Source organism: Triturus cristatus, chromosome 1_1 (assembly GCF_964204655.1).
Source record: "Triturus cristatus chromosome 1_1, aTriCri1.1, whole genome shotgun sequence".
Classification (NCBI taxonomy): Eukaryota; Metazoa; Chordata; class Amphibia; order Caudata; family Salamandridae; genus Triturus; species Triturus cristatus.
In genome coordinates, this window is record NC_140579.1 from 1,008,385,361 (window position 1) to 1,008,399,313 (window position 13,953).

The following is a 13,953-nucleotide window of genomic DNA, read 5'->3' on the forward strand; positions in this document are numbered from 1 at the left end:
TGCAAACCTAAAAAATTGTCAAAAAACCACATTATTCTCATATTTCTGTGGTGGAAAGTTCCGGAATTTGCGTGGATCCACAAATTTTCACCCACCCCGCTTTCCCCAAAGTCTTACGAGAAAAACGGCACCTCACTTGTGTGGGTCGGCCTAGTGCCCGCAACAAGAAACGGCGCAAAACGCAACATGGTCACACCTCAATTTCGCAGTGAAAAATTTCCCTTTTTTGGCAAAGTGCAAAGCTCTAGTTTTTGAACCCTAGCTCTGCGGGCACCTTGGGAAACCTAGCACACCTATACATTTTTGAAAACTAGACATCCAGGGGAATCCAGGATGGGGTGACTTGACTGCCTCCCACCAGGGTCTGTTACCCAGAATCCCTTGCAAACCTAAAAAATTGTTAAAAAAAAAACATTTTCCCCACATTTCTGTGGTGGAAAGTTCCGGAATCTGCGTGGATCTACAAATTTTCACCCACCCCGTGTTCCCCAAAGTCTATCAAGAAAAACGGTACCTCCCTTGTGCGGGTCGGTCTAGTGCCCGCGACAGGAAACGGCGCCAAACGCAACATGGTCACACCTCAATTTTGCAGTGAAAAACAACCCTGTTTTGGCAAAGTGCCTAGCTCTAGTTTTTGAACCCTAGCTCTGCGGGCACCTTGGGAAACCTAGCAAACCTATACATTTGTGATAACTAGACACCCAGGGGAATCCAGGATGTGGTGACTTGACTGTCTCTCACCAGGGTCTGTTACCCAGAATCCCTTGCAAACCTAAAAAATTGTCCAAAAAAACCCATTTGCCCCACATTTCTGTGGTGGAAAGTTCCGGAATCTGCATGTATCCACAAATTTCCAACCACCCCGCATTCCCCAAAGTCTTATAAGAAAAATGGTACCTCATTTGTGCGGGTGGGCCAAGTGCCCGCAACAGGAAACGGCACAAAACCCAACGTGGTCACACCTCAATTTCGCACTGAAAAATGACCCGTTTTTGGTAAAGTGCCTAACTCTAGTTTTTGAACCCTAGCTCTGCAGGCACCTTGGGAAACCTAGCAAACCTATACGTTTTTGAAAACTAGACACCCAGGGGAATCCAGGCTGGGGTGACTTGACTGCCTCCCACCAGGGTCTGTTACCAAGAATCCCTTGCAAACCTAAAAAATTGTCAAAAAAACATATTTTCTTCACATTTCTGTTGTGGAAAGTTCCGGAATCTGCGTGGATCCACACATTTCCACCCACCCGCGTTCCCCAAAGTCTTATGAGAAAAATGGTACCTCACTTGTGCGGGTCGACCTAAAGCCCGCGACACGAAACGGTGCAAAACGCAACGTGGTCACACCTCAATTTCGCTTTTGAAAAATGACCCTTTTTTGGTAAAGTGCCTAGCTCTAGTTTTTGAACCCTAGCTCTGCGGGCACCTTGGGAAACCTAGCAAACCTATACATTTTAGAAAACTAGACATCTAGGGGAATCCAGGATGGGGTGACTTGACTGCCTCCCACCAGGGTCTGTTACCCAGAATCCCTTGCAACCCTAAAAAATTGTCAAAAAAAACACATCTTCCCCACATTTCTGTGTTGGAAAGTTCCGGAATCTGCGTGGATCCACAAATTTCACCCACCCCGCTTACCCCAAAGTCTAACGAGAAAAACTGTACCTCACTTGTGCGGGTCGGCCTAGTGCCCGCGACAGGAAACGGCACCAAACGCAACGTGGTCACACCTCAATTTCGAAGAGAAAAAGGACCCTTTTTTGGCAAAGTGCCTAGCTCTAGTTTTTGAACCCTAGCTCTGCGGGCAACTTGGTGACTTAACTGCCTCCCACCAGGGTCTTTTACCCAGAATCCCTTGCAAACCTAAAATATTATAAAAAAAGCATATTTTCTCCACATTTCTGTGGTGGAAAGTTCCGGAATCTGCGTGAATCCACAAAGTTCCACCCACCCCGCGTTCCCCAAAGTCTTATTAGAAAAATGGCACCTCACTTGTGTGGGTCGACCTAGTGCCCGCGACAGGAAACGGCGCAAAACGCAAAGTGGTCACACCTCAATATCGCAGTGAAAAATGACACTTTTTTGGGAAAGTGCCTTGCTCTAGTTTTTGAAGCCTAGCTCTGCGGGCACCTTGGGAAACCTAGCAAACCTATACATTTTTGAAAACTAGACACCCAGGGGAATCCAGGATGGGGTGACATGACTGCCTCCCACCAGGGTATGTTACCCAGAATCCCTTGCAAACCTAAAAAATTGTAAAAAACAAAAAAAGCATATTTTCTGCACATTTCTGTGGTGGAAAGTTCCGGAATCTGCATGGATCCACAAATTTCCACCCACCCCGCGTTCGCCAAAGTCTTATGAGAAAAATGGTACCTCACTTGTGCGGGTTGACCTAGTGCCCGTGACAGGAAATGGTGCAAAACGCATTGTGGTCACACCTCAATATCGCAGTGAAAAATGAACCTTTTTTGGGAAAGTGCCTAGCTCTAGTTTTTGAACCCTAGCTCTGCGGGCACCTTGGGAAACATAGCAAACCTATACATTTTTGAAAAGTAGACAACCAGGGGAATCCAGGATGGGGTGACTTTACTGCATCCCACCAGCGTCTGTTACCCAGAATCCCTTGCAAACCTAAAAAATTGTCAAAAAAACCACATTATTCTCACATTTCTGTGGTGGAAAGTTCCGGAATCTGCGTGGATCCACAAATTTTCACCCACCCCCTGTTCCCCAAAGTCTTACGAGAAAATGGTACCTCACCTGTGTGGGTCGACCTAGTGCCCGCGACAGGAAACGGTGCAAAATCAACGTGGTCACACCTCAATTTCGCAGTGAAAAATGACCCTTTTTTGGCAAAGTGTCTAGCTGTAATTTTTTAACCATAGCTATTTGGGCACTTTGGGAACTGTTGGACCTGTCAGCCCTAGGGTGGTCTCCCCTTCCATTTTTGTATCGTGCCTCATTTTTTCCACCCTCATTTTTTTGTTGGACTAGGTCTCCGGGCGCCTTTTCATTGCCAATCAGTGTTAAGGTGCAGGTGCTCCCTTCTCCCAAGATGGCTGCCACAGGCCCCTGCTACTGCAGAGTGGTCTTTCATAGTAGCACCCTAGCTGCCAGGAGCTGGCTGGAACCCCACAACAATGTTGCGACTCCAGCCCGCCTTTTTGTCCCATAGGTAGAGTGGGGAAGCTCCTGGAATGTGCTTCTAGAAGGGAGGTGTGGTTTTTCTTTTGCCGCCTTGGCCAGAGGTCACCTGACCTAGGGCTACTTAAGTGAGGGAGGGATCTTTTTGTGGTGAGTTGACCATTGGGGTGAAGCAGAGCTAGAAGAATCCACCAGGCGTGTAGGCGGTAGGGCCTAGCCAGGGACTTATGCCTCTGAGAGTGACAGGATTTAGGTGCTGCCTCTTAAGTGAATGAGGGACCCTGTGAAACCAACTGATCTTGCCCAGCAGTAGGAGGACCCAGAGACTCTCTGCCCAGCCTGACTAGGGAGGATCTAGTCGCCCTCTCCATCCCTACCCCCCTGTAACAGAAGCACTGAGACTGCGTGTCCAGTTTGAACTCTCAAACATATATGCCAAGCACTGAGACTGCGTGTCCAGATTGAACTCTCAAACTTATATGCCAAGCACTGAGACTGCGTGTCCAGATTGAACTCTTAAACTTATATGCCAAGCACTGAGACTGCGTGTCCAGACTGACCCCTGAAGCCGTATGCAAAGCAGATTGAAGAGCCACCGGGGATCGACCAGGTATTAGCGCTGTGACCCCTGCGCTCCCTGACCTGGCCTGGGACCCCCGGCAGCGTGCTCCGCTGAGCGCAGAGTCCCCAACCTTAACTTGAGCCCCCCCCCCTGTGACGTGGAAGCCAGCGCGCTCACCGCCACGGCCCGGAGGCCAGAAGAAGTGCCCTGCAGAGTCGCGAGGCCCGTGAGAAGCCCGGGGCCCCGCCGCTGCCGTCGCACCTGTGAGAGAAGGTGCGCGAGGCCTGGGGCCGAGTTCCCCCATCGTCGCTGGAGCGGACGCCGGCTGACGCCGAGAACGAGGTAAGCCCGGAGGCTGGGATTGCCCCTGGTGCGCCCCCTACTGGTCGGGAACCGCACCGCACCCTCAGCCCGGGTCCCCTCTCCGTGGGAGTTCCCCCTGCCAGCGCGACGGAGAGACCCCGCCGAGGGATCCTCTCCTTGTGCCCCTGCGACCGCTCTGAAGCGAGGTGCCCTACGAACTGCACCGGAGCCGAGAGACTCGCTCCTCCCGTCCCGGGCGCTTCCCGCTAAAAGCTTCGTGAGGCGCATTGACTGTCCTACCCCACATTGAAGTGCTCAATGTCCATAATTACAAGTAGCGCTCTGATATTCCTGTGCCGGATTGAAGTGCTCAATGTCCATAATTACAAGTAGCGCTCTGTTATTCAGGTGCCATATCGAAGTGCTACGGGTTGGTGATTACGAGTAGGGCTCTGTTATTCATGTGCCATATTGAAGTGCTACGTGTTGGTGATTACGAGTAGCGCTCTGTTATTCATGTGCCATATTGAAGTGCTACGTGTTGGTGATTACGAGTAGCGCTCTGTTATTCATGTTCCATATTGAAGTACCACGTGCTATTGATTACGAGTAGCGCGCTGTTATTTACGCCCATGTTGAAGTGCTACGTGCTATTGATCACGAGTAGCACGCTGTTATTCATGTTCATAATGAAATACTAAATTACATCTATTCCGAGTAGCTCTCTGTGCTAGATGCCCCGTTCTGAGGTCATCACCAGTTAGCGCGTCTAGCGCCATCCTCACCCCCCCTAAGGCACTACAGGACCGTAAAGTGCGCGTGTACCTCTAGGTGAAGGGTAGTGGTACCTCAGGCAGTACTGGTTTGTTATGAATGTCATTTGTGGTATCTCCAGCTTATGAAATGTACTGCTACCTCATGAACTGCATCTAACGTGATCTGCTTGGATAAACTTGAGTATTTACTTAACTCCTACCGTGTGGCGTCACTTATTGTGTGTGTTCCTTGTCCCATGAGAGGTACGTGTTGTATGGTTGCTTTACACACAGACCTTTGGTGGCCCGACCGCTCGTGTCACGTTACCGCCCCATAGGGCCTGGAGACCCCAGGTCTTACATTGTTGGCGAGCGGTGGGATCCTTAGGACCTGTGACCATACAGCACCCTTCCGTGAGGCGGAGGGCGCCACAATTAAACGCCTAATTGTTCCAGAGCTCTGAAACCATTGATTGCTGCATTTTTATTTCCACTGTCCAGGTTGAGAGTACAGGAAGCCTGGTTAGCTGAGAACTGTTACCTATACCCTAGGAAATTTTCTCCTTAGTGTCTAGGTCCCCACCTGCCAGAATGGAATTCCGGTTAGCTGACCTCGAGGGGTACTCAGTGAAGCAACTAATAGAGTTCGGGCAGGGGATGGGGGTGCCTGGGGTACGGAAGGCCAAAGGACCGGAACTCTGCACCGCCATTAGGGCATGTGTAGAAGCCCACCCAGAAGGGAGAGGTGATGAGGGACAGGAGGCGCCAGAGGCACCTCAGGAGGAGAGCCCCCAAGAAGTGACCGACATATTGAATGTAGATGTGTCTGAAAATGTGCCCCCAGGAAGACGTTCTAGGGCCAGTAGTAGGACAGGGTCGAGGAGAAGCGCGTCCCCAGAGGAGTACGAGGACAGGAGGGAAGAGAGGCAGTTAAGGTGGGAGCTGACCAAGTTAGAACAAGAGAAAGAAAGGGAATTGGCCAGAGTGGAACAGGAAAGAGAAAATAGGAGATGGGCAATGGAGGAGAAGAAGCTTGCGCACGAGCTTCAGCTAAAAGAGCTGGAGATACGCGCCCTTCAATTGAACGCGTCCAATAAGGACAATGGTGGCAGCATACCTAAGGAACCTCAAGAGTCAAAGTTCTACCTACCTAAAGAGGTAATTTCCAATTACACAGTGGGGGACGACATCATGAAATGGTTGGAGGCATACGAGGTAGCCTTCACGGCCCATGGTTTACCCGAGAGTAATTGGGGAGGTGGTTTATACCGGTATATACCTCCCAATGTTAGGGACACCCTGTTATATTTGGCCAAGGCGGATCAGGTAAGGTATGCCCCCATGAAAGAGGCCTTGTTAAAAAAGTTTGGTCTCAACCCCGAGAGGTACAGGCAAAAGTTTCGTGGCAGCCATAAGCTGTCCACACAGACATGGGTAGATTTTTTCGACTATGCGAGGAAGGCACTAGATGGTTGGGTGCGTGGCAGCGAGGTGCAGGACTACCAGGGGTTGTACAATCTTTTTTTAAGGGAGCACCTCTTGGATAAGAGCTTTCCGGAGTTGCGCCAACATCTGGTGGACCGCAAGTTGATGGATCCCCGTGAGCTTGCGGAGGAGGCAGATATTTGGGTGAGCACCCGGGTGTCTCACAAGGGCCCCGGGGGAGATGGCTCGAAAGGCGGACAGGGTTTCCCCCAGAAGAAAGAGGGGGGAGATAAAAAGGTGGAGTTCTCGAAAGGTCCCCAAAATAAGTTTGGGAAGGAAGTAGGAACCCCACCCCGTCCAATTCCACAAGACCCACTTACCCTGACAGGAGTCAGCAGCCTAGGATTGTGCGGTGCTACGAGTGTGGGGAGATTGGACACTACAGGGAAGATCCCAAGTGTCGCAAGCGACCACCAGCCCCAACGGGCGGGAAAAGTCCCGGGGTGAGTAGTATAGCGCTTGGGGTGGAGCTGCCCTTAGATAGGGAAGGGGAGTGGACAGGCCTGACGCTGGTTTCACTCGGGGATAGAGAAGTGGTCCCCGTAGTGTCCCTGCCCCCGAACACTGCTAAATATCAGCAGAGGGTGAGAATTAATGGGGAGGAGGTGGAAGCTCTGAGGGACACAGGGGCCAGCATGACCACTGTCGTGCGGCGGCTGGTGTCCCCAGACCAAGTAGTCCCCGAGGAGTTCCATCCGGCCGTATTGGCTGACGGCAGTATGAGTCACTATCCAGTGGCTCGTGTTCCATTTGAGTGGGGAGGAGTCAGAGGCCTGCTGAGAGTTGCTGTGAGCCCTGCCTTGCCTGTGGGGTGTTTGCTAGGGAACGACCTGGAGCACACCAAGTGGAAAGACGTCGAGTTTCACGCTCACACCGAGATGCTGGGATTACCAGGGTGGACTTGCATCAGCACGCGGTCCATGCCTGCCCGGCATGGAACTCACCCTGGGTTGGAGCCTGGAATCATGGCCCAACCCAAAGCCAAACATGGAAAGAAGAAGGTGGTAGAGGACATGCCCCGTGAGATGGATGGGGAGGCCGCAGAGGTACCCCCGGAGTCCGCGGAGGTAGATGTCATTCCTGTGGAGGACTTGCCGACCCTTGCTGACTGGCATGTGGAAAGAGGGCCTACCCGGGAAGAATTTTGTCAGGCACAAAGTGCGTGCCCCACTCTTGAAGGCATGCGGCGGCAGGCCGAAGCCCAAGTGGCAAGTCAGGAACTGGGAGGTTATCACGTGTATTGAGAGGATGGTCTCCTATACAGTGAGCCCAGGGTGCCGGTACATGGATCTTCGAGGGCCATAGTGGTCCCCCAATGTTACCGGGCCTTTCTGCTGGAGTTAGCGCACGAGATACCCTTAGCCGGACACCTGGGTCAGGACAAAACCTTTGCACGGTTAGTCCCCCATTTTTATTGGCCCAGGATGAGGATTGCATCAGACACCTTTTGCAAGACCTGCAAGTCTTGTCAGGCTAGTGGCAAGACGGGGACTAAGTTGAAGGTCCCGTTGGAACCGCTCCCCGTGGTCGGGACCCCTTTTGAGAGGGTCGGTTTCGATATTGTTGGGCCATTGGACCCTCCGACCGCAGTGGGACACCGGTTCATCTTGGTTTTGGTGGACCACGCCACAAGGTACCCAGAGGCTATTCCTCTGATGACCATCACTGCACCGGTGGTGGCGCGGGCACTGTTGGGGATTTTTACCCGAGTGGGATTCCCCAAGGTCGTGGTGTCGGACCGGGGAACCAATTTCATGTCGGCCTACATGCAGGCCATGTGGAAGGAGTGTGGGGTGACCTACCGGTTCTCCACTCCTTACCATCCCCAGACGAACTGACTTGTAGAGCGCTTCAATAAGACATTGAAGGGGATGATCCGAAGCCTACCAGAGGGCTTGAGGCGTAAATGGGACGTCCTCCTCCCCTGCTTGTTATTCTCCTATCGGGAGGTACCGCAGAAGGGAGTCAGGTTCAGCCCGTTTGAATTGCTCTATGGCCATCCCGTTAGGGGTCCCCTCAGTTTAGTGAAAGAGGGGTGGGAGAAGACTTCACAGAAGCTTCCCCGTGACATTGTCAGCTACATGCTGGCGTTCTGCAGCCAGATGGCCAAACTGTGGAAGGCAGCCACAGAGAACCTGGAGGCTAGCCAGACCGTGATGAAGGAGTGGTATGACCGCAACGCTCGGACGGTCGAGTTAGACGTTGGACAGAAGGTGTGGGTTATGGAACCTGGGGAGCTTTGTGCCCTCCAGGACCGGTGGACTGGCCCGTTCGACATTGTGGAGCGGCGAGGCCAGACCATGTACATAGTCGATATGAAAACCCCCCGTCAGCCCCTCAGGGTGCTCCACGTCAACCGCCTGAAGCCGCACCATGAGCGATCAGAGCTTGCTCTCCTTATGGTGACGGATGGGAGCGAAGAGGAAGAGAGTGAAGCTCTTCCTGACCTTCTAGCGGTACATAAAAGGATGGTTCGGTGGAAGGTGTAGTCCTCTCCCCATCCTTGACCCCAGAGCAACAGAGGGACTGTCGCCATGTCCTGGGACAGTTCGCCTCGTTGTTCTCCCTCACGCCTGGAATCACTAATTTGTGTACCCATGATGTGGACACAGGGGACAGCCCCCCGGTGAAGAACAAGTCTTACCGGCTCTCTGACCGAGAGAAGGATAGCATCCAGCGTGAGGTGGCAAAGATGCTGGAGCTGGGGGTGATAGAACCTTCCAGCAGCCCGTGGGCTAGTTTAGTGGTGTTGGTGCCGAAAGCGGCCCCACCGGGTACGACACCGGAGCTTCGGTTCTGTGTGGACGACCGGGGGTTGAACTCTGTCACGAAGACAGATGCTCACCCCATCCCACGTGCAGACGAGCTGGTGGACCGGCTGGGAGCCGCCCGGTACCTCAGCACCATTGACCTGACATCCGGATATTGGCAGATTGCCATGGCCGATGGAGCAAGGGAGAAGACAGCGTTCTCCACCCCCGAGGGCCACTACCAGTTTCGAGTGATGCCCTTTGGGCTCAAAAATGCTCCGGCCACATTCCAGCGGTTAGTGAATCAGGTACTATCTGGCCTGGAGTCCTTCTCAGCGGCCTACCTGGATGACATAGCTGTCTTCAGTGGCACCTGGGAGGACCATCTGCAACACCTCCAGGAGGTATTGCAGGCGCTGCAACGCGCTGGCTTAACAATCAAAGCCAGCAAGTGCCAGATTGGACAGGGATCTGTCGTGTACCTGGGACACCTGGTGGGCGGAGGTAAGGTGCAACCCCTCCAGGACAAAATCGAAACCATCTTGGCTTGGGAGCCCCCCAAGACCCAAACAGAGGTCCGAGCTTTCCTCTGCCTCACTGGGTATTACCGCCGGTTCGTCAAGGGATATGGTACCATCGTAGCCCCCTTGACGGAATTGACCTCAAAGAAGCAACCTCGCAAGGTCATATGGACAGCTGCATGCCAAGAGGCCTTTGACACGCTGAAACATGCGATGTGTACCGCTCCAGTACTAGCAACACCACATTTCAGCAAGGAATTTATTGTACAGACAGATGCCTCAGAGCACGGCATAGGTGCGGTGCTCTCACAACTCAATGCCGAGAGCCAAGATCAACCAGTGGCCTGCATATCCAGAAGACTCCTCCCTCGGGATCGGCGATGGAGCACCATTGAGAGAGAAGCCTTCGCGGTGGTCTGGGCACTGAAGAAGTTGAGGCCATACCTCTTTGGCACTCACTTCCTTATTCAGACCGACCACCGGCCCCTTCGCTGGCTCATGCAGATGAGAGGCGAAAACCCCAAGTTGTTGAGGTGGTCCATTTCCCTACAGGGGATGGACTTTCGGGTGGAACATCGGCCCGGAGTTGACCATGCCAATGCTGACGGTCTCTCCAGGTTTTTCCGCCTTAGTGATGAGAACTCCCTAGAGGTTGGGTAGCTCTCCCCTCTTTCGGCTGGGGGGGATGCATGTTGGACCTGTCAGCCCTAGGGTGGTCTCCCCTTCCATTTTTGTATCGTGCCTCATTTTTTCCACCCTCATTTTTATGTTGGACTAGGTCTCCGGGCGCCTTTTCATTGCCAATCAGTGTTAAGGTGCAGGTGCAGGTGCTCCCTTCTCCCAAGATGGCTGCCACAGGCCCCTGCTACTGCAGAGTGGTCTTTCATAGTAGCACCCTAGCTGCCAGGAGCTGGCTGGAACCCCACAACAATGTTGCGACTCCAGCCCGCCTTTTTGTCCCATAGGTAGAGTGGGGAAGCTCCTGGAATGTGCTGGAACCTTCTAGAAGGGAGGTGTGGTTTTTCTTTTGCCGCCTTGGCCAGAGGTCACCTGACCTAGGGCTACTTAAGTGAGGGAGGGAACTTTTTGTGGTGAGTTGGCCATTGGGGTGAAGCCGAGCTGGAAGAATCCACCAGGAGTGTAGGCGGTAGGGCCTAGCCAGGGACTTATGCCTCTGAGAGTGACAGGATTTAGGTGCTGCCTCTTAAGTGAGTGAAGGACCCTGTGAAACCCACTGATCTTGCCCAGCAGTAGGAGGACCCAGAGACTCTCTGCCCAGCCTGACTAGGAAGGAGCTAATCTCCCTCTCCATCCCTACCCCCCGTAACAGAACCCCTGTAAGGGCGCCAGATCATCAGCGCCAAGAAGCCTTTATCTAACATCTGAGAACAGAACTTATATGCCAAGCACTGAGACTGCGTGTCCAGATTGAACTCTCAAACTTATATGCCAAGCACTGAGACTGCGTGTCCAGATTGAACTCTCAAACTTATATGCCAAGCACTGAGATTGCGTGTCCAGATTGAACTCTTAAACTTATATGCCAAGCACTTAGACTGCGTGTCCAGACTGACCCCTGAAGCCGTATGCAAAGCAGATTGAAGAGCCACCGGGGATCGACCAGGTATTAGCGCTGTGACCCCTGCGCTCCCTGACCTGGCCTGGGACCCCCGGCAGCGTACTCCGCTGAGCGCGGAGTCCCCAACCTTAACTTGAGCCCCCCCCTGTGACGTGGAAGCCAGCGCGCTCACCACCGTGGCCCGGAGGCCGGAAGAAGTGCCCTGCAGAGTCGCGAGGCCCGTGAGAAGCCCGGGGCCCCGCCGCTGCCGTCGCAGCTGTGAGAGAAGGTGCGCGAGGCCTGGGGCCGAGTTCCCCCATCGTCGCTGGAGCGGACGCTGGCTGACGCCGAGAACGAGGTAAGCCCGGAGGCTGGGATTGCCCCTGGTGCGCCCCCTACTGGTCGGGAACCGCACCGCACCCTCAGCCCGGGTCCCCTCTCCGTGGGAGTTCCCCCTGCCAGTGCGACGGAGAGACCCCGCCGAGGGATCCTCTCCTTGTACCCCAGCAACCGCTCTGAAGCGAGGTGCCCTACGAACTTCACCGGAGCCGAGAGACTCACTCCTCCCATCCCGGGCGCTTCCCGCTAAAAGCTTCGTGAGGCGCATTGACTGTCCTACCCCACATTGAAGTGCTCAATGTCCATAATTACAAGTAGCGCTCTGATATTCCTGTGCCGGATTGAAGTGCTCAATGTCCATAATTACAAGTAGCGCTCTGTTATTCAGGTGCCATATCGAAGAGCTACATGCTGGTGATTACGAGTAGCGCTCTGTTATTCATGTGCCATATTGAAGTGCTACGTGTTGGTGATTACGAGTAGCGCTCTGTTATTCATGTGCCATATTGAAGTGCTACGTGTTGGTGATTACGAGTAGCGCTCTGCTATTCATGTGCCATATTGAAGTGCTACGTGTTGGTGATTACGAGTAGCGCTCTGTTATTCATGTGCCATATTGAATTGCTACGTGTTGGTGATTACGAGTAGCGCTCTGTTATTCATGTTCCATATTGAAGTACCACGTGCTATTGATTACGAGTAGCGCGCTGTTATTTACGCCCCTGTTGAAGTGCTACGTGCTATTGATCACGAGTAGCACGCTGTTATTCATGTTCATAATGAAATACTAAATGACATCTATTCCGAGTAGCTCTCTGTGCTAGATGCCCCGTTCTGAGGTCGTCACCAGTTAGCGCGCCTAGCGCCATCCTCACCCCCCCTAAGGTGCTACAGGAACGTGAAGCGCGCGTGTACCTCTAGGTGAAGGGTAGTGGTACCTCAGGCAGTACTGGTTTGTTATGAATGTCATTTGTGGTATCACCAGCTTATGAAATGTACTGCTACCTCATGAACTGCATCTAACGTGATCTGCTTGGATAAACTTGAGTATTTACTTAACTCCTACCGTGTGGCGTCACTTATTGTGTGTGTTCCTTGTCCCATGAGAGGTGCGTGTTGTATCGTTGCTTTACACACAGACCTTTGGTGGCCCGACCGCTCGTGTCATGTTACCGCCCCATAGGGCCTGGAGACCCCAGGTCTTACAGGAACCTTAGCAAACCTATACCTTTTTGAAAACTAGACACCCAGGGGAATCCAGGATGGGGTGACTTGACTGCCTCCCACCAGGGTCTGTTACCCAGAATCCCTTGCAAACCCACAAAATTGTCAAAAAAAACACATTTATTCCACATTTCTGTGGTGGAAAGTTCCGGAATCTGTGTGGATCCACAAATTTCCACCCACCCCGTGTTCCCCAAAGTCTTACAAGAAAAATGGCACCTCATTGTGCGGGTCGGCCTAGTGCCTGCGACAGGAAACAGCGCAAAATGCAATGTGGTCAGACCTCAATTTCGCAGTGAAAAATGTCCCTTTTTTGGCAAAGTGCCTAGCTCTAGTTTTTGAACCCTAGCTCTGCGTGCACATTGGGAAACATAGCAAACCTATCCATTTTTGAAAACTAGACACCCAGGGGAATCCAGGATGGGTTGACTTGACTGCCGCCCACCAGGGTCTGTTACCCAGAATCCCTTGCAAACCTAATAAATTGTCAAAAAATACATATTTTCCCCACATTTCTGTGGTGGGAAGTTCCGGAATCTGCGTGGATCCCAACATGTTCACCCACTCCACGTTCCCCAAAGTCTTACGAGAAATACGGTAACTCACTTGTGCGCGTCGGCCTAGTGCCCGCGACAGGAAACGGCGCAAAACACAACGTGGTCTCACCTCAATTTCGCATTGAAAAATGACCCTTTTTTGGTAAAGTTCCTAGCTCTAGTTTTGGAACCGTATCTCTGTGGGCACCTTTGGAAACCTAGCCTGGCCCGACCGCTCGTGTCATGTTACCTCCCCATAGGGCCTGGAGACCCCAGGTCTTACAGGAACCTTAGCAAACCTATACATTTTTGAAAACTAGACACCCAGGGGAATCCAGGATGTGGTGACTTGATTGCCTCTCACCAGGGTCTGTTACCCAGAATCCCTTGCAAACTTAAAAAATTGTCAAAAAAACTACATTTTCCCCACATTTCTGTGGTGGAAAGTTACGGAATCTGCATGGATCCACAAATTTCCTCCCTCCCCGCCTTCCCCAAAGTCTTATGAGAAAAACGATACCTCACTTGTGCGTGTCGGCCTAGTGCCCGCGACAGGAAACGGCGCAAAACGCAACGTGGTCTCACCTCAATTTCGCATTGAAAAATGACCCTTTTTTGGTAAAGTGCCTAGCTCTAGTTTTTGAACCCTAGCTCTACGGGCACCTTGGGAAACCTAGCAAACCTATACATTTTTGAAAAATAGACACCCAGAGGAATCCAGGATGGGATGACTTAACTGCCTCCCACCAGGGTCTGTTACCCAGAATCACTTGCAAA